The sequence below is a fragment of the Oncorhynchus gorbuscha genome, linkage group LG03 (assembly GCF_021184085.1).
Source record: "Oncorhynchus gorbuscha isolate QuinsamMale2020 ecotype Even-year linkage group LG03, OgorEven_v1.0, whole genome shotgun sequence".
NCBI lineage: Eukaryota > Metazoa > Chordata > Actinopteri > Salmoniformes > Salmonidae > Oncorhynchus > Oncorhynchus gorbuscha.
Window position 1 is genome coordinate 30,975,476 of NC_060175.1, and position 27,093 is coordinate 31,002,568.

Here is a 27,093-nt window from a genome sequence, read left to right on the forward strand (position 1 = left end):
CAAGAGTGTGCATAGGATGAGAACAGAGGAGAGAGTGTCAGCTTTGGCAGTGCGGAGAGCCTCTGTGACACAGAGAAGAGCAGTCTCAGTTGAGTGACCTGTCTTGAAGCCTGACTGGTTTGGGTCAAAAAGATTGTTCGGAGAGATATTCAGAAAGTTGATCAGAGACAGCACACTCAAGTGTTTTGGAAATAAAATAAAGAAGGATACAGGTCTATAGTTTTTGACATCAGATGAGTCAAGTGTTTCTTGAGCAGGGGAGCAACTCGGACATTTTGAAGTCAGAGGGGACGCAGCAAGTGGTCAGGGATGAGTTGATGAGGGAAGTGAGGAATGGGAGAAGGTCTCCAGAAGGGAGGAGGGGATGGGGTCGAGCGGGCAGGTTGTCGGGCCGCCAGACCTCACTAGTTGCAGGAAGTAATCTGGAGAGAGGGGGGAGAAAGAGGTCAAGGCATAGGGTAGTTCTGTGTGAGTGAGACCAGTGGACTCAATAGGCTGAGTGAATGAGTAGCGGATGTCATCAACCTTTTTTTCAGTGGTTGACAAATTCATCAGCAGAGAGGGAGGAGGGAGGGGTGGAGGATTAAGGATGGAGGAGAAGGTGGAAAAGAGTTTCCTAGGGTTAGGCAGAAGCTTGAAAATTTAGAGTGATAGATAGTGGCTTTAGCAGCAGATACAGAGGAAGAGGAGGGAGTGAAAGGATGATAGTTCCTCCGGAAGTTTAGTTCTCCTCCATTTTCGCTCAGCTGCCCGCAGCCCTGTTCTGTAAGCTTGCAATGAGTCACTCAGCCACAGAGCAGGAAGGGAGGGCCGAGTTGGCCGGGAGGAAAGTGGACAGTGCGAGTCATAGGATGCGGAAAGGGAGGAGAGTAGGGTCGAAGAGGCAGAATCAGGAGACAGAAAGAAGAAGGATTTAGCAGAAGGGAGAGATGATAGGATAGAAGAGGAGAGAGTAGGAGAGTGAAAGTTAATATTGCGACGGCATCTGGGTAGGGGCTAAGTGGTTAGGGTTGGAGGAAAGGGAGACAGAAAAGGAAACAAAGTAGTGATCAGAGACCTGGAGAGGGGTTGCAGTGAGATTAGTAGGCGAGCAGCCCCTAGTAAAGATGAGGTAAAGCGTATGGCCTGTCTTGTGAGTTGGAGGGGACTGGGAAAGGGTGAGGTCAAAAGAGGCAAGGAGGGGAAAGAGAGAGTTGGAATGAAATGAATCGAAGGCAGACTTTGGGAGTTATGAGTTTCCTAGATGAATGAAAAGTGATGATCCATTCAGACCAGCCTTACTGATTGAACTTTCATAACTTCATAGTATTTTTTCATGTGGAAATCTATAGTCTTGATCAACAAGCTAATTTAATAAAGGGCAACAAGGAAATAAAGGAGAAAGAAGACACAACAGGCTAAGTTGACTTCACATGTGAAACGGTTTGACTATGGCCAGTTTGGTGGCTATCAGGCTCACTCATTGAATTACCATAGACCTCAGCTATTATTAAGAGTCCAGGCTTCTGATTGACTCGACCGCCTCTGCCTCTCTCTTTATCTTTCTGTCTCTCGACCACTTTACCTACTCTCCCTCTCCCATTCTTTCCCAAGAAGAGGCAGAACGAGAGTTATAGCTTCCATAAAAGGTCAGATAATGCGTTGTTAGCTAATTTGGTGTGCTCCGAGCTGTTATATCCCTTCACTCCAAATCTTTATGACTGTAATAAAAGCCCAATGCTAATGCTTGCCATGCACAATCAAGCTCAGATCATCAGAGAGAATGGTGAAGGTAGAGGGAGTAGGAGAGGAAAGGAACAAGGGGAAAGTGAAAAGTGAAAAGTGGGGTTCAAAGATACCAGGTAATCCAAAGATACCAGGTAATCCAAAAATAGCAGGTAATTCAGTAGGATCCACCATGGAATTGATAGAAAGAGAAGACAGGTATGGATGGCAGTTGAGCTGTTCCACCTTTAACTCGATCATGGATTCATGCTTTGTCAAACTGGAATTTTAAATGGAATCATTCTAGTCGTTAATAACAGAGAGTGAAGGTGGATATGAAACAGAGCAGTCAGAGACTTTTCACATTTTTGTCACAGAAAGGACAGGTGGAACTCCAGTCCAGGTATCAAACTGAAAATGTAATTAAGAAAGATTGTGAATATGACATATAGGCAAAGAAGATTGTTATGAAGGAAGAGACTATACTACTGTATGTAGGTGTTAAAAAATAAAGACATTTCGCTTGGATTTTTGCGTGCCAACTCTGTATGTATAGGGCTTCCCTCTAACTGTGACTTGTAGAACTGCATGGCTCTGTGTACATGGCTTGCTTATTGGTGCCCTACTGCCCTACAGTAGCGTCGAACACTCCAATAGAGCCCTGCACAGGCATGCATTTTAAGCCTGAGTCCTAACCATGCCTGTGATGTTCCCAGTCAGCTACAATTTCAGAATTGTAGATGTCCACATTTTTTACTTTTCTTCATTTGTTGTTGAGTTAAAAAAGCCCTGTACACATTGTTCCTCCCTGAAAGTGTCCCATTGCTAAACAATAAGTAGAAAAACAGAATCAGGAATGTGGAATGTCTGCTTTTAATGACCACAAAACCCTTTTTTGTCTTTACTATGTGAAAATGTATGTCAGATGTGTTACTATGGCAACTGGGGGGAGTCCACCCTGCTGAATAAACAGCCCATCTGTTTAGTAGCTCTGCAGGACAGAGGTAGAGGGAGAGAGAAACAGGAAATTACCTTGTAGCTAGCTGGGCTGGGCCCTCTCTGGGAGGGGCTGGACTGGGGCTGCCTGGCAGGAGGCCCTGACCTCCAGGCTCCACACACCTGCTGAGACTCACATCCAGGTGCTGCTGCCTCATCAGGCTCCCTCTGTTTGGGGAACTGTGGGTGGGGTTGGGGGATGCTGGCTGGCTGGAGGGTTGGGAGGAGGAACATGTTGAGACAGAAGGGAAGGGGCAGACTGGCTCAGTCTTTCCACCACTGAGAAACCAGAAGAGTGCAATGTACAGTGCAGGAGTGGAGGAAGGGGAGGAGAGGAACTTTCAGGAGTTTTAACAATCCCCATTTTTATGCTGTTTTCAGTTTTACTGCTGACTGGGATACTTTTTTAAAATTTTGATATACAGCATTTTTGCACAAATGTGCTCCCTGCTTGATAAAAGGGGTAATATCAAAATCAATCATACTTCATACAATCATGCAATTATACTTGTATCATAATGTATCATGACACTATAACAAAATTATCGACTGAATGTTGAAAGGCGTGGAAACAATGTCCAATAATAAGAATGTTTAGAAACTCAAGTAGGAAAGTGCTGAAAAAACCTTAAACTTCAGGTTGGCCCTTGCTTTTCAAAGAACACCCACCTACATTGAGTAGCCTACAATTCATGGTCTATGAGAACTGTCCTGTAAGCTCAAAGTCCTCAGAACTTCTATCTAATTCACCCCAATGTTGGTTAGGCTTGACTGTAATTTTGTATTCTTTTTTTACAAATTCAAAAGTGTACTTGTCTTGATTGTAGTTGTGAGCTTGAACAGTAAATCAACAGTATTTGGAGTGAGCATGGCTTTCATATTACCACAGGGGGGCAACATTGAGCAGAAAATGAATTTACATTTTTTATTGAACCTTTATTTAACTAGGCAAGTCAGTTGAAGAACACATTCTTATTTACAATGACAGCAAAAGGCTCCTAACTGCTGCCAATGCATAATAAAGATAAATTATGTCACTATACTGTACTAATCCCTTTCCAGTTCAAAACATTTCATGCCAAACCACACAGGTCCATTGGCAGTGCAGTGTGTCATGACGCCTGCCCTGTGTCAAGAGTTGTTTATGTGTACAACTATCAAAAGACAATTACAATTCATATGTTACGAATTAGCTAAATGTACAATATGTTACGAATTTGAAAAATGTATGATATGTTATGAATTCTAGCTAGGTGGCTAACCTAGGGTTATGTTTAGGAGTTAGGTTAAAGGGTTAGGGGAAGAGTTAGCTAACATGCCAAGTAGTTGCAAAGTAGCTAAAAAATACTCACAACCTTTGGGTTGCGAGATGTTCATGTTATACGCCCACCCTGACCAACAACCCTACTTTAGTTTTTGCCTGATGTAACCACCTGTCTTATGTGCCCATACCAAAATAATTTGAGTGTCCTGGATTTAAGTTTACTATGTTATATCTAGTCTATAAGAGCAGGCTGTTGCAGAGGCAGCGAGGAATGAAGGAACAAGGCACATGATGGATCTGGCCTCCAGTCTCTACTTCACCCTACAGTTCTCATCACACTCCAAGGTAATTTTTCGTACTTCATTTAGATCGTACTCCAAACAAGGAACTGATTTAAAATCACTAGAAGGCAGCAACAAGTAATCATTATCTAATTGTACCGTGACGAGGATTAAGGAAACAATGTTGAATATATCATTGTGAGTATGCACTAAATGTCCGTGGTATGCACACTAACTAAGCACTCAGAAGATTTGCTCTCACAAGACACACCACAGCGCAGTGTGAAACCACCATAGTGCAGGCCCTCTGAGTCTTTTGACATCCAGATGTGGAGGGAGTGAGTTGTGTGCAGTGTGCGCTTTCCCCCTGATCGACCGTGGGGTGAAAGAGCGCCCACCTGTTACATGTTAGTTTAAAACTTCTTGGATCTACCCATCCCAGATCCGGGAGAATTGTCATCAACTGACACTAAGTAGCACAACTCAACGGACAATAGAACTTACTAGAAAATATTCATGAAATCACAAGTGAAATATATTCAAACACAGCTTAGCCTTTTGTTAATCACCCTGTCATCTCAGATTTTTGAAAATATGCTTTACAGCCAAAGCAAGACAAGCATTTGTGTAAGTTTATCGATAGCCTAGCATAGCATTATGCCTAGCTAGCAGCAGGCAATCTGGTCACGACATTCAGAAAAGCAATCAAATTAAATCGTTTACCTTTGATGAGCTTCGGATGTTTTCACTCACGAGACTCCCAGTTAGATAGGAAATGTTCCTTTTTTCCAGAAAAAGTATTTTTGTAGCCTCCGTTAATTCTTCACGTTTGGCTGAGAAAACTACCGGAAATTGCGGTCATGACAACCCAAAAAATATTCCAAATTATCGCAAGAAACATGGCAAACGTTGTTTATAATCAATCCTCAAAGTGTTTTTCAAATATCTATTCGATAATATATCAACCAGGACAGAGATTTTTTCAGTAAGACTGGGTGGAAAAATGGCTACCTCTGTCTTTTGCGCGAGAAAAACACAAAGAGCCAACAGGTGGACACTGACGCAATGTGGTCGTACACGCTCATTTTCCAAAATAAAAGCCTGAAACTATGTCTTGTGATACTAGACATATTAATGAAGCCAATATCAAAGGGAATCTTGTTGATATCCCATTCACTGCTCAATATGGAAGCATAGGAAGGGACTCTTATTTAGAAACCGCTGCGTTCCTGATTGGATTTTTCTCATTTTTTTGTCTGGAATATCAGTTATGTTATACTCACAGACAATATCTTTACAGTTTTGGAAACGTTATAGTGTGTTCTATCCCAAGCTGTCAATTATATGCATATTCTATTTTCTGGTCCTGAAAATAGCCCGTTTATTTTGGGAACGTTATTTTTCCAAAATTTTAAAAAATTACCCCTAGATTCAACAGGTTTTGGGGAGAGAGCTTATTGGACACTAAGAAAGCTTTGTTGTAGAGTGTTTAACACAAATTCTGAGTATAAGACTGTATCATCTACATATGAATGGATTAGAGAGCTTCCTACTGTCTGAGCTATGTTGTTGATGTAAATTGAGAAGAATGTGGGGCCTAGGATTGAGCCTTGGGGTACACCCTTGGTGACAGGCAGTGGCTGAGACAGTTCTGAGTTTATACACTGCACTCCTTGAGAGAGGTAGTTAGCAAACCAGGCCAAAGACCCCTCAGAGACACCAATACTTCCTTAGCCGGCTCACAAGAATGGAATGGTCTACCATATCAAAAGCTTTGTCCAAGTCAATAAAAATAGCAGCACAACATTGCTTAGAATCAAGGGCAATGGTGACATCATTGAGGACCTTTAAGTTTGTAGTGACACATCCATAATCTGCAATTCTTGAGGTGGAGTAACTCTGTAAGATCACAGTCAAACCAGAGGCTGAACCTGTTTTTAATTCTCATTTTCTTTATGGGGGCGTGTTTGTTAACAATACCACTGAAAATATAAAAAAAGAAGGTCCAAGCGTCTTGGACAGAGGGGGATCAAGCTGATTCTATACCAATTTACAGAGGCCAGGTTATAAAGGAAGGCTTGCTCACATTAAAGTTTTTTACCAAGCGTTTTTCACCGAGCAGCCATTACGAACACAGGCTGTAAAATAGTGATCACTAAGATCATTGCAGAAAACACCAGACTGATACCTATCAGGATTATTTGTTTCAGGGAGTCCCATTGCTTTAGGACTTGGTTAAGTGGTTTAAGCATGTCCCAGTTTAGGTCACCTAGCAGGATAAATTCAGACTTAGTGTAAGGGGCCAGGAGAGAGCTTATGGCATTTAGGGTACAGGCCGGTGCTGATGGTGGCCGATAACACCCAGCAACAGTCAACAAAGAGCTATTTGAATGTTGAATGCTTAAAACCAGCAAATCAAAATTGTTTGGGGACGGACTCCTGCACCTTTGGAAGATCTGCCTTGCCGGAAAAGGCTATAACCAGAAAGGTTAACATCAGTATTCAAAACACTATTCCTTAACCACGTCTCAGTAATGAACAACACATGTGGATTGCAGCCTTGAACCTACTCTTTCAATTGATCCATTTTAGGTAATACGCTCTAGTGTTAACGTGCTGAAAACCCAGGCTTTTACGAGAGCAGAACACAGTGAAGCAGACTTCAGACTCAAAAGTCAGAATTGGGGCCAGCAACAGTAGATGGGCCAGAGTGTACATGCACATTTCCAGATATTATCAACAGTAATACAATCAAGGCACGGGAATGTGCATCAGATGGCAACAAGATCATATTGTACAGCAATTTCACCAGGTAACATGAATGCAAAGCCGGCGAGAGGTGGTTAGAGGAGAATGGTAGGCCAAGAGTCTGTGTATGTCATGTTTTGTCTTATATCATCTTGAATGGTAGGCCATCCCTCTCTCTCCCCCCCTCTCTCTCCTCTCTCTAGAGTCTGTGTCTTCCCACACCTGTTCCTTATCTTTTCCCCTGATTAGAGTCCCTATTTCTTCCCTTGTTTTCATCCTTATCTATTGTCCGTGCTGTGTCTAGTGTGAGAACAAACAGTCTGTCTCACAAGGTTCCCGGCAGTTCTTGAAACAAGAAACTTCATTAAATACTCTGTCAACAAATTCACCTGCATGCAGGAGTCATGAGGCAATTACATAACTATGTGTTTCTCTTCTGAGTTTCCATCACTCACATACAGTTGAAGTCGGAAGTTTACATACACCTTAGCCAAATACATTTAAACTCAGTTTTTCACAATTTCCTGACATTTAATCCTAGTTAAAATTCCCTGTCTTAGGTCAGTTAGGATCACTACTTTATTATAAGAATGTGAAATGTCAAAATAATGGTAGAGAGAATTATTTATTTCAGCTTTTATTTCTTTCATCACATTCCCAGTGGGTCAGCAGTTTACATACACTCAATTAGTATTTGGTAGCATTGCCTTTAAATTGTTTAACTTGGTTTAAACGTTTCGGGTAGCCTTCCACAAGCTTCCCACAATAAGTTGGGTGAGTTTTTGCCCATTCCTCCTGACAGAGCTGGTGTAACTGAGTCAGGTTTGTAGGCCTCCTTGCTCGCACCCGCTTTTTCAGTTCTGCCCACAAATGTTATTTTGGATTGAGGTCAGGGCTTTGTGATGGCCACTCCAATACATTGACTTTGTTGTCCTTAAGCCATTTTGCCACAACTTAGGAAGTATGCTTGGGGTCATTGTCCATTTGGAAGACCCATTTGCAACCAAGCTTTAACTTCCTGACTGATGTCTTGAGATATTGCTTCAATATATCCACATCATTTTCCTACCTCATGATGCCATCTATTTTGTGAAGTGCACTGGTCCCTCCTGCAGCAAAGCACCCTCACAACATGATGCTGCCACCCCGTGCTTCACGGTCGGGATGGTGTTCTTCGGCTTGCCAGCCTCCCCTTTTTCCTCCCAACATAACGATGGTCATTATGGACAAACAGTTCTATTTTTGTTTCATCAGACCAGAGGACATTTCTCCAAAAGTATGATCTTTGTCCCCATGTGCTGTTGCAAACCGTAGCCTGGCTTTTTTTATGGCGGTTTTGGAGCAGTGGCTTCTTCCTTGCTGAGCAGCCTTTCAGGTTATGTCGATATAGGACTAGTTTTACTGTGGATATAGATACGTTTGTACTTGTTTCCTCCAGCAAACGGTCCTTTGCTGTTGTTCTGGGATTGTTTTGCACTTTACGCACCAAAGTGACAGCTGCGTGGTCCCATGTTGTTTATAGTTGTGTACTATTGTTTGTACAGATGAACGTGGTACCTTCATGCGTTTGGAAATTGCTCCCAAAGATGAACCAGACTGACTGGTGGGCGTCGATAATTACTTTTCTGAGCTCTTGGCTGATTTTGTTTTTTCCCATCATGTCAAGCAAAGAGGCACTGAGTTTGAAGGTAGGCCTTGAAATACATCCACAGGTACAACTGTAATTGACTCAAATTATGTCAATTACCCTTTCCAGAACCTTCTAAAGCCATGACATCATTTCTGGAACGTTCCAAGCTGTTTAAAAGCACAGTCAACTTAGTGTATGTTAACTTCTGACCCACTGGAATTGTGATACAGTGTGTCATAAGTGAAATAATCTGTCTGTAAGCAATTGTTGGAAAAATTACTTGTGTCATGCACAAAGTAGATGTCCTAACCGACTTGCCAAAACTATAGTTTGTTAACAAGAAGTTTGTGGAGTGGTTGAAAAACCTATGTGTATGTAAACTTCCGACTTCAACTGTACATGCACATTGTTCAACCTCACACATGCACGAGCACTGCACAAATTAACTATTCAATCAACACTCAAATGCACAAACATTTACATCATGTTCAAACAAATGTTTCAATACTCTCAGATAGTTCATTCATGACATTAAAAAAAAATACCAGCAATTTAATTGAGGTACCTTATAGTTTCCACTTACTAAGAGCAATGAATCATATAGTGATGATCCTGACAGTCAAAATGACTTGATTATAATCATTAGAAGCTGCCATCATGTCAGGTAGATGTTGGCCTTGAGGGATGTACTGACTCATACTGTAGCCTACATACCTGCATGTTAGCAGTCATTATGGCCAGGAAAACTCTGGGCCCAAGTTATAGGCACTTATAAGGGACCTAGAGTATTTCCTGGTCAGGTCTAATGGACCCAGTGTGTGTTCTAATCATGTCACATTGTATATCCTTAATCATTTCTGATTTGGAAGAGTCTGTTCTCCCTGTGCAGGAGGTCACAAGCAGCTCCACTCCACTGTCTTTGTCCGCTCATTGACTCTCCTATCTACATAATTGGTCAATTTGTACACAATTTGCATTGAAGTAGCCTACTCTTTGTTTTTCCCATCCACATCAATAGCCATTTGTGGTTATTTGTGACATTTTCTAGAATTATGCAGAACTTGCAATATTACATTTCCACCACTTGATGGCGCTTGCAGTGTTCTGATGACAAAGGGTTCTTTACTGACCACTGTGGTTTGGTTATTTTTGGCTGTTGTTATTTTGATGGGAAAAAGATAAGGTGAGGAGGATGGAAATGGAAATGGCTTTGCCCCATGGAGAGCTAAATGAGACCCGGCTTATTGCTCCATTTAGGACCAAACACAGCGGGAAGAGAGATGAAACCAGGCTTGAAGATGCTCTGGCTGAAATGACTGCCTGGGAATATGAACGCATCATAACAACATGCTGTTACACTGAAATTAATGCAGAGAGATAAAGAGGTCTAATTAAGCAATAATGCACGAGGGGGTGTGGTATATGGTCAATATACCACGGCTAAGGGCTGTTCTTATGCACGACACAACGAGCTGTGCCTGGATACATTGGCCATATTGGCCATATACCACAAACCCTCAAGTTTCCTTATTGCTATTATAAACTGGTTACCAAAGATCAGAGAAGTAAGAATAAATGTTTTGTCATACAGTCAAAATGGTATACAGTCTGATATACCACGGCTATCAGAAAATCAGCATTCGGGGATGGAACCACCCAGTTTATAATAATTGATTGAGGTCATGCAATGCTGTTCGCTAGGTCTCAAGATACTTTACAGTAACTGCATATAGGGGGTAACTACCAAATTTTCACTAATTCCACCAACAATGTATAACACCCACCTGGGTGATGTATGGCCGCCGTACAGGTCAACACACATCAGGGAACTATATTCAGTGGGGTGAACATTCTGAATGTATCAGCAAGAACTGTCATGTATAGAGCGAACATGATGCCATATATGACATGACTGAAAACAGTGACTGTTCTGCATAATACATTAGAATGAGATTATCTGTGACATTCTACCCTACTCAATAATCCCCAATCTATGGGAGTGTTGAGGTGAGACTGAAGACAGTTAAGAGGCAGGTGATGATCAGATGGTTGTAAGAAGGATCAGGTTGACAGCCAGGAATTTACACAGCCATGAGGTGACAAAGATGCCATTGGATAAAACATCAACAGGTTAAACTGAACATCTGAAAAACAGCAACTGGACAGTAGCCTACACTGTCCCCATTATAAAACCAGGGGAATAGGAAACTCCTCCTCAGAGGGAAGAAGAGTGCCCTGTATACTCCCTCCAAACCACTAACAGTAGGAGCCTGATTTTGTCCTGACCACATTTTATATATATATATATATATTTTATCTTTATTTAACCAGGCAAGTCAGTTAAGAACAAATTCTTATTTTCAATGACAGCCTAGGAACAGTGGGTTAACTGCCTGTTCAGGGGCAGAACGACAGATTTGTACCTTGTCAGCTCGGGGGTTTGAACTCGCAACCTTCAGGTTACTAGTCCAACACTCTAACCACTAACCACTAGGCTACCCTGCCGCCCCGGGTTTCTCTAGTTTCTCCTGAACAGGAGAAACTAGAGTTGTGTTCGTATACCCATACTAACATACTGTATACTACATACTTGATGAGTCTATACTATATACTATTAGTTAATTTTAGTATACTGTAAACAAATGTTATCCTTTCAGTTGAGTGTATTAGTGCTTTGCCTGTGTACAGGAAGTTGATGCTGTTGCTATGCAACTTCTTGCTAACTTGTTAGCATAACAAATTACTAGCTAGACATCTTACGACATCATTAACAATGTCGATTGAGAACACACGTCGACTATACCATTTAGCTAAGCTAAGAATGACATGAATATTCAAGTCACTAAACGTTGCGTAGCTAGTTTGATAGCATATAGTTAATACACTGGCAAGGTCGATGTATTAGTAGCCAACTAACATTAAATAGCTCACTAACATACAAGCAACTGCTGTAATGATATGCTATGCGGGTCGTAAGGCTAGCGTAGCTAACAAAATGTGAAAAGTCCTTACTTTATTACATTGTCATAATTAGTTAAAGCAATGAATTTATACCTGCTCCTGTCAGACTTCGGCTGCATATTTTCCGCCATTTTTTCTTCAAATCTGAAAATGTTGTGAAGCCATGCCCGTTTTCTGAAGAACTGGAAAAAAACACAGAAATTGCTTGTATATCTTGTATTTTGGTTAATTCAGCATGACATATGGGAACTTTTGGCATACTAACTGCAGTACATTTGGAGAGTATTCCGACCCCTTGACTTTTTCCAAATGTTGTTACTTTACAGCCTTATTCTAAAATGGTTTAAATAGTTTTTTTCCTCATCAATCTACACACAATAACCAATAATGACACATTCATTACAAATAAAAACTGAAATATAACATTTACATAATTATTCAGACCCTTTCATCAGTACTTTGTTGAAACACCTTTTACAGTGATTACAGCCTCGAGTCTTCTTGGGTATGACACTACAAACTTGGCACACCTGTACAGTCCTATTCTTTAACTTAGATTTTTGCTTGAGCTGGAGACGTGAATCCAACATAGCAATTATTAATTTGCAGACAAATTGGAATTAAAAGGCAGACTAAATCAGTGGCACAGATGGAACTATCCAAGCAGAAGAAAAGTCGCTTTAGATAAAAGCGTCTGCTAAAGGGCAAATATTAATATTATAATTACTACATCTCCTTAAAATGTTGATATTTGGTTGCATTGACTAAATATCATTACATTTGAAATCAACCAGAGTTTGAAACCCTAGGCCTATTGTATTGTCTTTTTTAACACTGAACAAAAATATAAATGCAACAATTAAAAATATTTTACTGGGATACTGTTCATAGAAGGAAATCAGTAATTGAAAATAACTTCATTAGGCCCTCATCTCTGGATTTCATATGACGGGGCAGGGGTGCAGCCATGGGTAGACCTGGGAGGTCATTGGCCCACCCACTTTTTAATGTATTTTATTTAACCTTTATTTAACAAGGCAAGTCAGTTAAGAGCAAATTATTATTTACTTTCACCTTTATTTAACCAGGTAGGCAAGTTGAGAACAAGTTCTCATTTACAATTGTGACCTGGCCAAGATAAAGCAAAGCAGTTCGACACATACAACGACACAGAGTTACACATGGAGTGAAACAAACATACAGTCAATAATACAGTATAAACAAGTCTATATACGATGTGAGAAAATGAGGTGAGATAAGGGAGGTAAAGGCAAAAAAGGCCACGGTGGCAAAGTAAATACAATATAGCAAGTAAAACAGTGGAATGGTAGATTTGCAGTGGAAGAATGTGCAAAGTAGAAATAAAAATAATGGGGTGCAAAGGAGCAAAATAAATAAATACATAAAATAAATACAGTAGGGAAAGAGGTAGTTGTTTGGGCTAAATTATAGGTGGGCTATGTACAGGTGCAGTAATCTGTGAGCTGCTCTGACAGTTGGTGCTTAAAGCTAGTGAGGGAGATAAGTGTTTCCAATTTCAGAGCTTTTTGAAGTTCGTTCCAGTCATTGGCAGCAGAGAACTGGAAGGAAAGGCGGCCAAAAAAATAATTGGTTTTGGGGGTGACTAGAGAGATATACCTGCTGGAGCGTGTGCTACAGGTGGGAGATGCTATGGTGACCAGCGAGCTGAGATAAGGGGGGACTTTACCTAGCAGGGTCTTGTAGATGACATGGAGCCAGTGGGTTTGGAGATGAGTATGAAGCGAGGGCCAGCCAACGAGAGCGTACAGGTCGCAATGGTGGGTAGTATATGGGGCTTTGGTGACAAAACGGATTGCACTGTGATAGACTGCATCCAATTTGTTGAGTAGGGTATTGGAGGCTATTTTGTAAATGAGATCACCGTAGTCGAGGATTGGTAGGATGGTCAGTTTTACAAGGGTATATTTGGCAGCATGAGTGAAGGATGCTTTGTTGCGAAATAGGAAGCCAATTCTAGATTTAACATTGGATTGGAGATGTTTGATATGGGTCTGGAAGGAGAGTTTACAATCTAACCAGACACCTAGGTATTTGTAGTTGTCCACATATTCTAAGTCAGAACCGTTCAGAGTAGTGATGTTGGACAGGCGGGCAGATGCAGGCAGCGATCGGTTGAAGAGCATGCATTTAGTTTTACTTGTATTTAAGAGCAATTGGAGGCCACGGAAGGAGAGTTGTATGGCATTGAAGCTCGTCTGGAGGTTTGTTAACACAGACTCACCAGCAGCAAGAGCGACATCATTGATGTATACAGAGAAGAGAGTCGGTCCAAGAATTGAACCCTGTGGCACCCCCATAGAGACTGCCAGAGGTCCGGACAGCAGACCCTCCGATTTGATACACTGAACTCTATCAGAGAAGTAGTTGGTGAACCAGGCGAGGAAATCATTTGAGAAACCAAGGCTGTCGAGTCTGCCGATGAGGATGTGGTGATTGACAGAGTCGAAAGCCTTGGCCAGATCAATGAATACGGCTGCACAGTAATGTTTCTTATCGATGGAGGTTAAGATATCATTTAGGACCTTGAGCGTGGCTGAGGTGCACCCACGACCAGCTCTGAAACCAGATTGCATAGCAGAGAAGGTATGATGAGATTCGAAATGGTCGGTAATCTGTTTGTTGACTTGGCTTTCGAAGACCTTAGAAAGGCATGGTAGGATAGATATAGGTCTGTAGCAGTTTGGGTCAAGAGTGTCCCCCCGTTTGAAGAGGGGGATGACCCCAGCTGCTTTCCAATCTTTGGGAATCTCACAAGACACGAAAGAGAGGTTGAACAGGCTAGTATAGGGATGGCAACAATTTCGGCAGATAATTTTAGAAAGAAAGGGTCCAGATTGTCTAGCCCGGCTGATTTGTAGGGGTCCAGATTTTGCAGCTCTTTCAGAACATCAGCTGACTGGATTTGGGAGAAGGAGAAATGGGGAAGGCTTGGGCGAGTTGCTGTGGGGGGTGCAGTGCTGTTGACCGGGGTAGGAGTAGCCAGGTGGAGAGCATGGCCAGACGTAGAAAAATGCTTATTGAAATTCTCAATTATGGTGGATTTATCAGTGGTGACAGTGTTTCCTATCTTCAGTGCAGTGGGCAGCTGGGAGGAGGTGTTCTTATTCTCCATGGACTTTACAGTGTTCCAGAACTTTTTTGAGTTAGTGTTGCAGGAAGCAAATTTCTGCTTGAAAAAGCTAGCCTTGGCTTTTCTAACTGCCTGTGTATAATGGTTTCTAGCTTCCCTGAACAGCTGCATATCACGGGGGATGTTCGATGCTAATGCAGAACGCCATAGGATGTTTTTGTGTTGGTTAAGGGCAGTCAGGTCTGGGGAGAACCAAGGGCTATATCTGTTCCTGGTTCTAAATGTCTTGAATGGGGCATGCTTATTTAAGATGGTTAGGAAGGCATTTAAAAAATATATATCCAGGCATCCTCTACTGACGGGATGAGATCAATATCCTTCCAGGATACCCCGGCCAGGTCGATTAGAAAGGCCTGCTCGCTGAAGTATTTCAGGGAGCGTTTGACAGCGATGAGTGGAGGTAGTTTGACCGCTGACCCATTACGGATGCAGGCAATGAGGCAGTGATCGCTGAGATCTTGGTTGAAGACATGTATTTAGAGGGCAAATTGGTTAGGATGATATCTATGAGGGTGCCCGTGTTTAAGGCTTTGGGGAGGTACCTGGTAGGTTCATTGATAATTTGTGTGAGATTGAGGGCATCAAGCTTAGATTGTAGGATGGCTGGGGTGTTAAGCATGTTCCAGTTTAGGTCACCTAGCAGCACAAGCTCTGAAGATAGATGGGGGGCAATCAGTTCACATATGGTGTCCAGAGCACAGCTGGGGGCAGAAGGTGGTCTATAGCAGGCGGCAACGTGAGAGACTTGTTTTTAGAGAGATGGATTTTTTAAAGTAGAAGTTCAAATTGTTTGGGTACAGACCTGGATAGTAGGACAGAACTCTGCAGGCTATCTTTGCAGTAGATTGCAACACAGCCCCCTTTGGCAGTTCTATCTTGTCTGAAAATGTTGTAGTTTGGGATGAAAATTTCAGAATTTTTGGTGGTCTTCCTAAGCCAGGATTCAGACACAGCTAGAACATCTGGGTTGGCAGAGTGTGCTAAAGCAGTGAATAGAACAAACTTGGGGAGGAGGCTTCTAATGTTAACATGCATGAAACCAAGGCTATTACGGTTACAGAAGTCATCAAAAGAGAGCGCCTGGGGAATAGGAGTGGAGCTAGACACTGCAGGGCCTGGATTCACCTCTACATCGCCAGAGGAACAGAGGAGGAGTAGGATAAGGGTATGGCTAAAAGCAATAAGAATTGGTCGTCTAGAACGTCTGGAACAGAGAGTAAAAGGAGGTTTCTGGGGGCGATAAAATAGCTTCAAGGTATAATGTACAGACAAAGGTATGGTAGGATGTGAATACAGTGGAGGTAAACCTAGGTATTGAGTGATGAGGAGAGAGATATTGTCTCTAGAAACATAATTGAAACCAGGAGATGTCATCGTATGTGTGGGTGGTGGAACTAATAGGTTGGATAAGGTATAGTGAGCAGGACTAGAGGCTCTACAGTGAAATAAGCCAATAAACACTAACCAGAACAGCAATGGACAAGGCATATTGACATTAAGGAGAGGCATGCTTAGTCGAGTTATCAAAAGGGTCCAGTGAGTAGAGAGGTTGGTTGGGGTCACGGCGATTTAGACAGCTAGCCGGGCCATCGGTAGCAAGCTAGCATAGGATGGAGGTCTGTTATTAGCCACCTCGTGCGTTTCCGTCGGTAGGATTAGTGGGGTTCCGTGTGGTAGAGGGGATGAATCCAAATCACACAACAACAAAAAACAATAGAGAGTTATAGAGGCCCAAGAAAAAATGAAATAAAATAAATAAATAAAATAAATTGTCCGATAGGTCTATTCAGATAGACCGATAAGACAGCTAACGGTTAGCGGACCGCAGATGGGCATTCAGGTAACGTCGCGACGGAGGAGACAGCCGGATAACTCCTTCGGGTAGATAACGTCGGTAGTCCAGTTGTGAAGGCTCGGCGGGGCTCCGCGTTGGCAGTAAAACGGGTCCGGATAGGTAATTGTAGCCCAGGAGAGATTGATGGAACTCTTCAGCTGGCTAGCTCCGGACTAATTTATGTTTGCTCTGGAATCGACGATAGCCGATAGTCACACGGATAGCAGCTAGCTAGCTGCGAGATCCAGGTATGAATGTCCAGACTTAGCGGTTGAAATCCAGGGACATGGAGAAAAAAATAGGTCCGGTATTTTCTGTTCCGAGCCGCGCTGTACAAAACTGGCGATAGATTTTCGAGCTAAAGGATAGCTGATGACCACAAACCGTGGTTAGCTGAATTTTAACGATTAGCCAGTAAAGAAACTAACTAGCTTCTGATTAGCTTCTGGCTAGCTTCTGGATTAGCTTCTGGCTAGCTTCTGGTTAGCTTCTATGGCGGATTACAGATTTCAGGTAAATAAGACCTTTTTTTATAAATATAAATTGGTGAGGCGGGTTGCAGGACAGTGTTTTGAAGATGAGTTTATGGAAAATAAAAAATATATATAAAAAGGTATGCCAAAAAAAAGTTATATATATATATATATATATATATATATATATATATATATATATATATATATATATATATATATATATATATATATATATATATATATATATATGACACAACAAGACAAGGACAAAAGATGTCTGAACTGCTTTACCATCTTGGAACGAAGATTGGGGAGCCAGGCCCGGGTGGCAGAGTAGCCTAGTGGTACCCTAACCCTAGCTAGTAACCGGAAGGTTGCAAGTTCAAATCCTCGAGCTGACAAGGTACAAATCTGTCGTTCTGCCCCTGAACAGGCAGTTAACCCACTGGCCATCATTGAAAATAAGAAATTGTTCTTAACTGACTTGCCTAGTTAAATAAAGTTAAAATCAAAATGAATTTTTCCCAACAAAAAGGCTTTATTACAGACATACAACAGCTCTGTTGGACATTCTTGCAGTCAGCATGCCAATTGCACGCTCCCTCAAAACTTGAGACATCTGTGGCATTGTGTTGTGTGACAAAACTGCATGTTATAGAGTAGCCTTTCATTGTCCCCAGCACAAGGTGCACCTATGTAATGTGTAAGCTGTTTAATCATCTTCTTAATATGCCATACCTGTCAGGTGGATGGATTATATTGGCAAAGGAGAAATGCTCATTAACAGGGATGTAAACAAATTTGTGCATCAAATTTCAGAGAAAAAGTATTTTGTGCGTATGGAACATTTCTGGGATCTTCTATTTCAGCTCATGAAAAATGGGACCATCATTTTATATTTAGATTTTTGTTCAGTAATAGTTGGATTATGGGTTGAATTCAAACAATTACTAATGACTTTGCAAATTATATATAGGCCTAAATGGCATTGTTGAGGATTGATAAAGTATGGCCACATTTCATTTGCTCTGTTAAACCTACCCTTGGAATGACTTCGATAGCAACAGTGAATCTATTTTTTAGGTTTTTAGGTGAAGATCTCTGAACAATCATTCTCACAATACCACATTGGTAATAGGCCACCACAGTGGATGCGTTCTAATACTCATAAAACTCATAAGACTTACCTTAGTGTAACGTTTTGATGTGTAATTCTCTCAAGATATTTGCCTCAATTTACTCAAAAAAATGATAAATGCTAACTAGCAACAGAGAAGACCTCAGGAAGCTCCTGCATGTCATCTCGAGCCGACACTGTCCGCTACCGTTCACCAACATGATCAGAGACCTGTGCCCAATCCATGATGAATCCATGTGCTGTATTGAAATACATTGAATAAAGTGGTTGTACTTCTTCAATCCCCATTCTCCGTCTTAGGTACCACCTGACTACTCTTTAACTAGCGGAGCAGTAGATCTAAACATCATGTTCTATTACTTAGCTTAGATAACTGTTTGTACAGTATGTTGACTTTGGTGTCTACTTCAGCTCTTATTGCATTTTTCAAGGATCAGCATAAGACCATTAAAAGGGAAGAAGACCACTATAAAGTCTGGCCATGTGGAGAAGTGCAGTTATAGTGAGGAACAACTTACCAGTTTGGTCAGGGCCAGCATGAAGGATAGTATATCCTGTGTCGGTGAGTGTAGCTATTAAGTTTGTGCACCTTAGCAATACAATGTGTTTATACAGCTGTCAACATTCTACAAGGAAAGAGCCTTGTAGAATGTTAAATTATACAATCATTAACCATATATAAGCGCACAAAGCAAGACTCAGATGCAGACACGGGAGGCGGATGGTTTGAATCTTGATATTTATTAAACAATCCAAAAGGGGTAGGCAAGAGAATAGTTGTGGACAGGCAAGAGGTCAAAACCAGTTCAGAGTCCATGAGGTACAGAGTGGCAGGCAGGCTCGAGGTCAGGTAGGCAGGTACGGAGTCCAGAAAACAGGCAAGGGTCAAAAACTAGGAGGACTTGCAAATGATAATAGAAGCCGGAGTACGGGAAAACCGCTGGTTGACTTGAAAAGCATACAAGACAAACTGGCACAAGAGACACGAAACACAGGGATATATACACCAGGGATAAGAAGTGACATCTGGAGGGGGTGGAGACAATCACAAGACAGGTGAACCAGATCAGGTAGGGACATCAGATTACTGCACATTTCAGACTGCGATGAGCAATAACTCAGCTCTAGAATGTTGTCATTGATGAGAATGAATCTAAAAATCTATTGACATTCAGAATAGACTTCGTTTAGACATCCAGCCTGTACTGTAGTTGCATGACGAGACAAATCTTCAAAGGCACAGTATTTATTCAGAGTGGTACATGCATTCACACAGTCTTGATTTATAGGATCCTTCCAACTATGTGATTGATATGTCAAGTCATAAAATCCGAAGTTAACAATTAAAAGTGTATAGACAAACTGCACTTGTCCTTATGTGAAAATGTCAGTTTACTAAATATTCTTCAACTGTAATGTTATCAATCAAATCAAACTATTTACACTACCGTTCAAAGGTTTGGGGTCATTTAGAAATGTCCTTGTTTTTGAAAGAAAAGCTCATTTTTTGTCCATTAAAATAACATCAAATTGATCAGAAATACAGTGTAGACATTATTAATGTTGTAAATTACTATTGTAGCTGGAATATCTACATAGCAGTACAGAGGCCCATTATCAGCAACCTTCACTCCTGTGTTCCAATGACACGTTGTGTTAATCCCGCAAAACACTAGTCTCAAGGTCAACAGTGAAGAGGCGACTCTGGGATGCTGGCCTTCTAGGCAGAGTTTCTCTGTCCAGTGTCTGTATTCTTTTGCCAATCTTTTATTTTTATTGGCCAGTCTGAAATATGGCTTTTTCTTTGCAATTCTGCCTAGAAGGCCAGCATCCAGGAGTCGCCTCTTCACTGTTGACGTTGAGACTGGTGTTTTGCGGATACTATTCAATGAAGCTACCAGTTGAGGACTTGTGAGGCGTCTGTTTCTCAAATGAGACAGTCTAATGTACTTGTCCTCTTGCTCAGTTGTGCACTGAGGCCTCCCACTCCTCTTTCTATTCTGGTTAGAGACAGTTTGCGCTGTTCTGTGAAGGGAGTAGTACACAGCATTGTACGAGATCTTCGGTTTCTTGGCAATTTCTTGCATGGAATAGCCTTCATTTCTCAGAACAAGAATAGACTGACGAGTTTCAGAAGAACGTTATTTGTTTCTGGCCATTTTGAGCCTGTAATTGAACCCACAAATGCTGATGCTCCAGATACTCAGCTAGTCTAAAGAAGGCCAGTTTTATTGCTTCTTTAATCAGAACAACAGTTTTCAGCTGTGCTAACATAATTGCAAAAAGGTTTTCTAATTATCAAATAGCTTTTTAAAATGACAAACTTGGATTAGCTAACACAACATGCCATTGGAACACAGGAGTGATGGTTACTGATAATAAGCCTCTGTACGCCTATGTAGGTACTCCACAAACAATCTGCCGTTTCCAGCTACAATAATCATTTACAACATTAACGATGTCTACACTGTATTTCTGATCAATTTGATGTTATTTTAAATGGACAAAAAAAAAACATTTCTTATAAAACAATTAAATTTCTAAGTGGCCTCAAACTTTTGAACGGTAGTGTATATAGCACATTTCTTACAGCATAAACATTTCAAGGTGTTCAAAGTCATGCATTGAAAGAAATGTGGCACTTAACATCCTTCCTCTTTGCAGGTCTCTATAGGTGACCAGGGGATTCTCTATACCATATGCAAATGCCTCCGTGGAGCTCATAAGTGTAGCCATACAGCCTATATTGGCGGTTCACAATACAATCTGTCCTGAAAGCAACTGAAGAGGATCTTCAGTCAGTAAGGAACCATTTACGGGACAGGTTAAGTGGAATGGCATGTCACCTTGAACCTGAGCCAGAACAACCGCCACCCTCCCTGTCATCCCTGTCTGTACCAGACATTGTTAAAGTACAAGGGCACCCGGGGAATGCAGGCATCCTGGCTGGCATGGCGCTGTTGGTGGAGCAGCAACAGGCAGCAGGGATTAAACGTGTTCCAAGCATTTCATGGATGTAGCAAAGCAGTGGAACATTGAAAACACTTTACACAGAACCAGATTGTAGCCGCAAGATATTTGCCTTTTGAACACCCTGCACCGCTCACCGTCTCCAAAGGTCCATCACAGTGTCCCTACAGAACAGCAGGTTTGAAAATGCCCTAGCCAAGAATTGTTGGGCATTTCAAACACAGCACACCAAACGCTGCAGAGCTAGGACAACAGCAAGTTGCAAATGGGCAAAAGAATGAGTAACTAGTTCAAGATGTCACAAAAAGATGGAATTCCACACAGGAATTGGTAAAGTGTGTCCACAGAAACCAACAACCACAGAGATGCTCTGGCCCAACAGAAAACCAACTTCACCATGCAAACCACAGCTGAATTGGAGAAACTGCAAAAGTTGTAGGCGCTGCTGGAGCCCTCAAGGTAAGCTTCTTTACCATACTATTAGTGTTATAATATGAGTGTGTGTGTGTGTGTGTGTGTGTGTGTGTGTGTGTGTGTGTGTGTGTGTGTGTGTGTGTGTGTGTGTGTGTGTGTGTGTGTGTGTGTGTGTGTGTGTGTGTGTGTGTGTGTGTGTGTGTGTGTGTGTGTGTGTGTGTGTGTGTGTTTGTGTGTGTGTGTGTTTAGGAACAAATTTGGAAAAAATTATAAATGAGTGATTAATTGCAATTAACTACAGAATTGAATGCAATTAATCTAGTTTTTTATTTGATTGTATGACAGCCCTAGTTATATTACATACAAGTGTTGTTCAAAGTAGCCAGCTACAGTAATGTAGTTAACCTTTATCATGGGCACAGTGGGAATATATATCTGTGATGTACAAATTATTTTGTACCCCTTGTGTCTTACTTGCTGAAGGCCCCAGTGCTTGGACCTAACATGGTTGAAAACAAGTGAACAATGAATACAGATCATACACAAACAATAGGTTATATTACATTCAAGTTTTGCTCAAAGCAGCCAACTAAAGTAATGTAGTCAATGTAAGTTCAATTTTGAGTGCATCTCCTAACAGTTTCATTCAGTTGTACAACACCATTCACATTGCATTTTATCATGGGCACAGTGGGAATTTATAAGTCTTACCCCCAGAGTGAGAGAGAGAGTACATCACTGCCAGCAGATTGCCTTGCTGAGGGTGGCGTTGATCATGCACTGCTTTTCGTGGGGTGAGCCTGATGTTCCGCATGTCACGCCTCTTGTCTAAAACATGGGGAAGAGGGGACATAAAATCTAAATGTCTATGCATATACAAATTCATTGTTTTACTCAATATGGTATCATATGTGATGAGTTACTGACCTGTCCGTTCACAGGCTTGATCTGCTGTAGTCTCGGACCACACTGGCACAGGATGTTCATGCACCGGATTGTCTGAGGGATGCACTCCTATTGGACTGGTAATCAATGAGACATTTGGTCAGTGGTGGGTCTTTTTCAATGCTGTATCAACATCTTTATCTGGACAGAAAATACATTGTTTATCATAACACAAACCCACATTGGACAATGTGACAAGTGGTCCCCCAACACCCAATCCTCATGCCTCATTGTTTGTTCTTGTTTCCCAGTCAACAGTCTGGATCTTCCTCTTACCTTTTCTTGGAAATACAGGGCCATTTCTCTTTCCACTGGAAAATGGAAGCTGCAGACCAAAGTGTTGTCACTGTGTTTTTGGTCCGTCCATCTGAAAGACAAAAAAGAAGTTACTTTTACTAGGTAGCCAAGTTGATAACTAAAATGGTGACATCTATATTAAAATACCATAACCCACAGACTATAGTAATGGTAAATAGGCTGGGCATTGGTCTATCTGCACTATCTAAAATCCTACTATGTGGATGGGACATTTCTGCTGGGATGGAGGAATTATCTGGAATGCTCAACTAGATGATCAGGACAGTGAGGGTACTAATCTGCCCAAAGAGGTAAAGTATTGTGATGAGCTATATGACTGTACTTCTGATTCTCAAGAGGAAAGTTAAAACCCTCAGCCGTAAGGTCACTGAGGAGGACCAACAGTGGTAGGGGGATCATCTGAAAGGGACTGACATGCAGCGATGGAACATAAGGATTTCGGGCACTGGCCAGCAGACCACGATTTCAACTAGCCATGGTAACATTCAGGTCCTAAATCTGTGGCATGCGATGTTTGTAAAGGCAAAATGTCACTGCTGTGACAGGCTACTTTGGCACCTTTTCTACTAGCTATTTCACTGCTGTCAGGCAAGTTTGGCACATTGTCTACTAGTCAATCACCACCTTCCGGAGACACCTGAAACCCCACCTCTTTAAGATTTAGATGCACTATTGTAAAGTGACTGTTCCACTGGATGTCATAAGGTGAATGCACCAATTTGTAAGTCGCTCTGGATAAGAGCGTCTGCTAAATGACTTAAATGTAAATGTACTAGCCCAGTCTGAAAAGTACTAGCCTCGGACTAGCTTAATTTCCATCCCTGCTGACATGTATAGCTAACTGACTTCACATATCATTTGGTGTACAACAGAAGTACTTGTGGAACAAAACCGTTTATGTTTTGTATGGGAAAACATTGGGCCCACAAGTCCTATGTGATGTAGCTAGCCAGCTAGTTAACGTTAGCTCACCGTTCGTGTAGTCACACATTTCCATGTGGTGACATGCTAGCTAATGTTAGCTCACCGGGGCAGGGCTATTTAGCAAACGTTTAGCTTGCTAGTTACGTTAGTTCATCGTTTGTGTAGTCAGACATTTTCCCAGACCCCACAGATGGTGACATGCTAGCTAGTCCACCACGGCAGGAATATTTAACATTAGCTAGTTAGCGCTAATCGCTAACGTTAGGCACATTCGCTACCATGTCACCTCCTGTCAGGAAAGTTCGACTACACCACGGTGATATATGGTGCAACGTTAGCTACCAAAGTGCCTAACTAGCTAGCCCCACCAGGGAATATTTAACTAGCTATATCCCTGCCCTGGCTGGAGGGCTAACATTAGCTAGCATGTCACGACGTGAAAAAGTATGACTACACAAACTGTGAGCTAACAGATTATCTGGCAAGTTCACAAAGAACTTGTCAATAATAAAGGTCACAACAGTCAATATGCTAGCCTACACTGGTTCTTGTAAGGAAGACAAAGTGCATTGTACAAGTAAGTACAGTCGGTGGATATCTAGCTTATTTTCAAAAGCATCTAGCTAACCACAGATCTTTGACCGAACCAAAATAGCTTGTTAGCAGCTAGCAAACAGGGCTTAACTTGTTATTATTTATCTAACCTTTATTCAACTAGTCAAGTCAGTTAAGAACAAATTCTTATTTACAATGATGGCCTACCCCTGCCTAACCTGAACGACGCGGGGCCGATTGTGTGCCGCACTATGGGCTCCCAATCACGGCCTGTTGTGATACAGCCTGGAATCGAACCAGGGTCTGTAGTGACACCTCTAGAACATAGACGCAGTGCCTTAGACCGCTACGCCACTCGCTAATAAAGGTCAGAAAACAATCAAATGCACATGTGGTTATTGTAGTAGGTTACAATCCGGTACATAGCATAGAACCATCCTTGCTTCTGATTGACGGAGAGACCTAAGGTTGGGTAGTTAGCTACAAAGGCCAGGGTAATTAAAAAAATGCTAAATAAGAATACACACGAGAAATACGCAATAGTAATTATTTACACAAGAAACAAAAATCTACTTTCTAGGTTACTTGCTACTTGAGTTTGCATTGAAAAATGTGGAAGGTTTTTCCACCCTGCCTTGAGTGATTACAGTATGTCAAAGTTTGCGTCAGGGTGTGCAGTTCTGTATGATAGCAACATTAATGGCTAATTAGCATTTCATTTTTAAGGGGTCATTACAGGTGAATATATTGATAAAAGTTACCTAGTCCGAGAGAAATTTGCACGGTTATGAAAACGTCATGCCAGGGTAAGCCTACGAAACGCTATATTTTATGGGTATTATGACTTATACTGTGGTACTCAATAGTCAGTGACAAGTATCCTAGCTATGCAGGGCTGGGCTGGGTTAAAAACATTTATGGGAGACCAAAAGGTAGCTGTAGATCGATCAATTCTCCAGTAGGAGGTGCTCCCCAGCCTATTGTTTTTTTCTTCTTATAGTGGACATAACATTGAAAATTTGGGACCTTCTGAGTGACACAGTGGTCTAAGACACTGCATCGCAGTGCAAGCTGTGCCACTAGAGATCCTGGTTTGAGTCCAGGCTCTGTTGCAGCCGGCCGTGACCGGGAGACCCACAGGGTGGCGCACAATTGGCCCAGCATCATCCGGGTTAGAGGAGGGTTTGGCCGGAAGGGATGTTCTTGTTCCATCGCGCCCGAGCGACTCCTGTGTTTTGCCGGGCGCAATGCATGCTGACACGGCCGCCAGGTGTACGGTGTTTCCTCTGACACATTGGTGCGGTTAAGCAGGCATTGTGTCAAGAAGTAGTGCAGCTTGGCTGGGTTGTGTTTCGGAGGACGCACGGCTCTTGACCTTCGCCTCTCCCGAGTCCGTACGGGAGTTGCAGCGATGAGACAAGACTGTAATTGGATACCACAAAATTGGGGAGAAAAAGGGGTAAAAGTATGACGTTGTTTTAAAGGTACAAATTCAACATATTTTATACAATATTTGTCTATGTTGAAATTTGGTTACCATGATGACATTATCCTGTGGTTGAAATTTCACCCTCAAAACAACAATCCGTACAGGAGCCCTGAGTTAATTCACTCACACATGCATATACACACATGTTCATAACATGTCAGCCAAGTCGTTCTGCTACGAAGAGCACAAGCAAACACATCAAACACAAACACACGCACACGGTACAGACAGAGTGGTGGTATGTCAGACTGCACCAGCTTGCGGCTCTGTCAGCGTTGTTGATGGATGAAGTCTTACTGCTTCCCCTGGATTATCAGAGGAGTTCAACGGGAGGGGAAGGTGATCCATCAGACAGAGAGGAGAGAGGGAGTGTATGAGAGAGAGGTGTGGTAGGGAGATAGAGATGGAGAGATGAGGAAGAAAGAGCAAAAGAGAAAGAGCGGAAGGAAAGGGGAAAAGAAAGGATGGAGAGAAAAAGTAAAAGCAAAACAGGAGAGAGAGAGAGAGGGAGATAAAGAATGGAAGAGAGCGGAGGAGGCAGGGTAGGGAAGCCGAGAGATGAAAAGAGAAAGATATGCTAAAGGCTAAACAGAGATGGAGGGCGAGATTATTTTTTCTGGTTCAGCTTTGTATGCACCCTGAGGTGAGGGAAAAGGAGGATGAAGAGGTGAAGGTATGGAACAGCTGTGCACAGAGACCGGGAAGGAAGACACAGACGTGCACACGCACTCACGCACGCAAATATTCACTCCCAAAGTAATCACACACACGCCGAGGGTACTCGCAGCCCGGCGCGGGCAGCGGAGACACTTGAAGATGAAACAGAGGCTCGATGGTGCAGGAGTTGAGTGGTGTGGCAGACAGGGTAATCCAGGAGAACAGCCTAATCATCATCAGATAGAGCATGTGGTTCACATCCTGTACTCACAGCACCAGGCACCAGGCATGATCTGCATTAGTTTAGTCTGCCTGGCCTGGAAATCACATCAGACTTCACTGATGCTCTTATTGTATATTTATTAATTTAGCTGTTGCTCTTATCTATTGTCAGTGCACATAAAATGATAGTATAATAGCAGATAATGGCTTAATGCATATGATAGCTTAGGTAGAAAGGGAAATACTTTTGAGAAAAGCTTAGAAATCACTCTTGAAAGCTCAAGGGAAAACCTAGTTCCTGTTACCCAAGTCTTGACTTTAAAAGACATACACAGGGGGAAATCAACAATAAAGCATTATAGTACTTCAATCAGATTACACATTACCACATCCCA

At 42.0% G+C, this 27,093-nt stretch overlaps 1 protein-coding gene and 1 long non-coding RNA gene across 6 annotated transcripts in view; both read right to left on the reverse strand.

The window, feature by feature from the left end:
- The window catches only part of LOC124019432 (heterogeneous nuclear ribonucleoprotein A2 homolog 1-like), a 35,644-nt gene extending 23,897 nt beyond the window's left edge, over positions 1–11,747 (reverse strand). For all 5 annotated transcript variants that reach the window (XR_006835781.1, XM_046334801.1, XM_046334794.1 and 2 more), the window contains exons 1-2: positions 11,678–11,747; positions 2,737–2,910 (exon numbers count right to left, since the gene is read on the reverse strand). The gene's annotated coding sequence lies outside the window, so the exon portion shown is untranslated. The remainder of the gene's footprint in view (positions 1–2,736; positions 2,911–11,677) is intronic.
- A 10,307-nt stretch (positions 11,748–22,054) lies between these two features.
- LOC124023800 lies at positions 22,055–22,890 on the reverse strand. Its single transcript, XR_006836793.1, has 3 exons — positions 22,810–22,890; positions 22,516–22,610; positions 22,055–22,416 (listed from the first exon to the last, which is right to left on the reverse strand). It is a non-coding gene; the product is annotated as an uncharacterized LOC124023800 (long non-coding RNA).
- Positions 22,891–27,093: the final 4,203 nt, after the last annotated feature.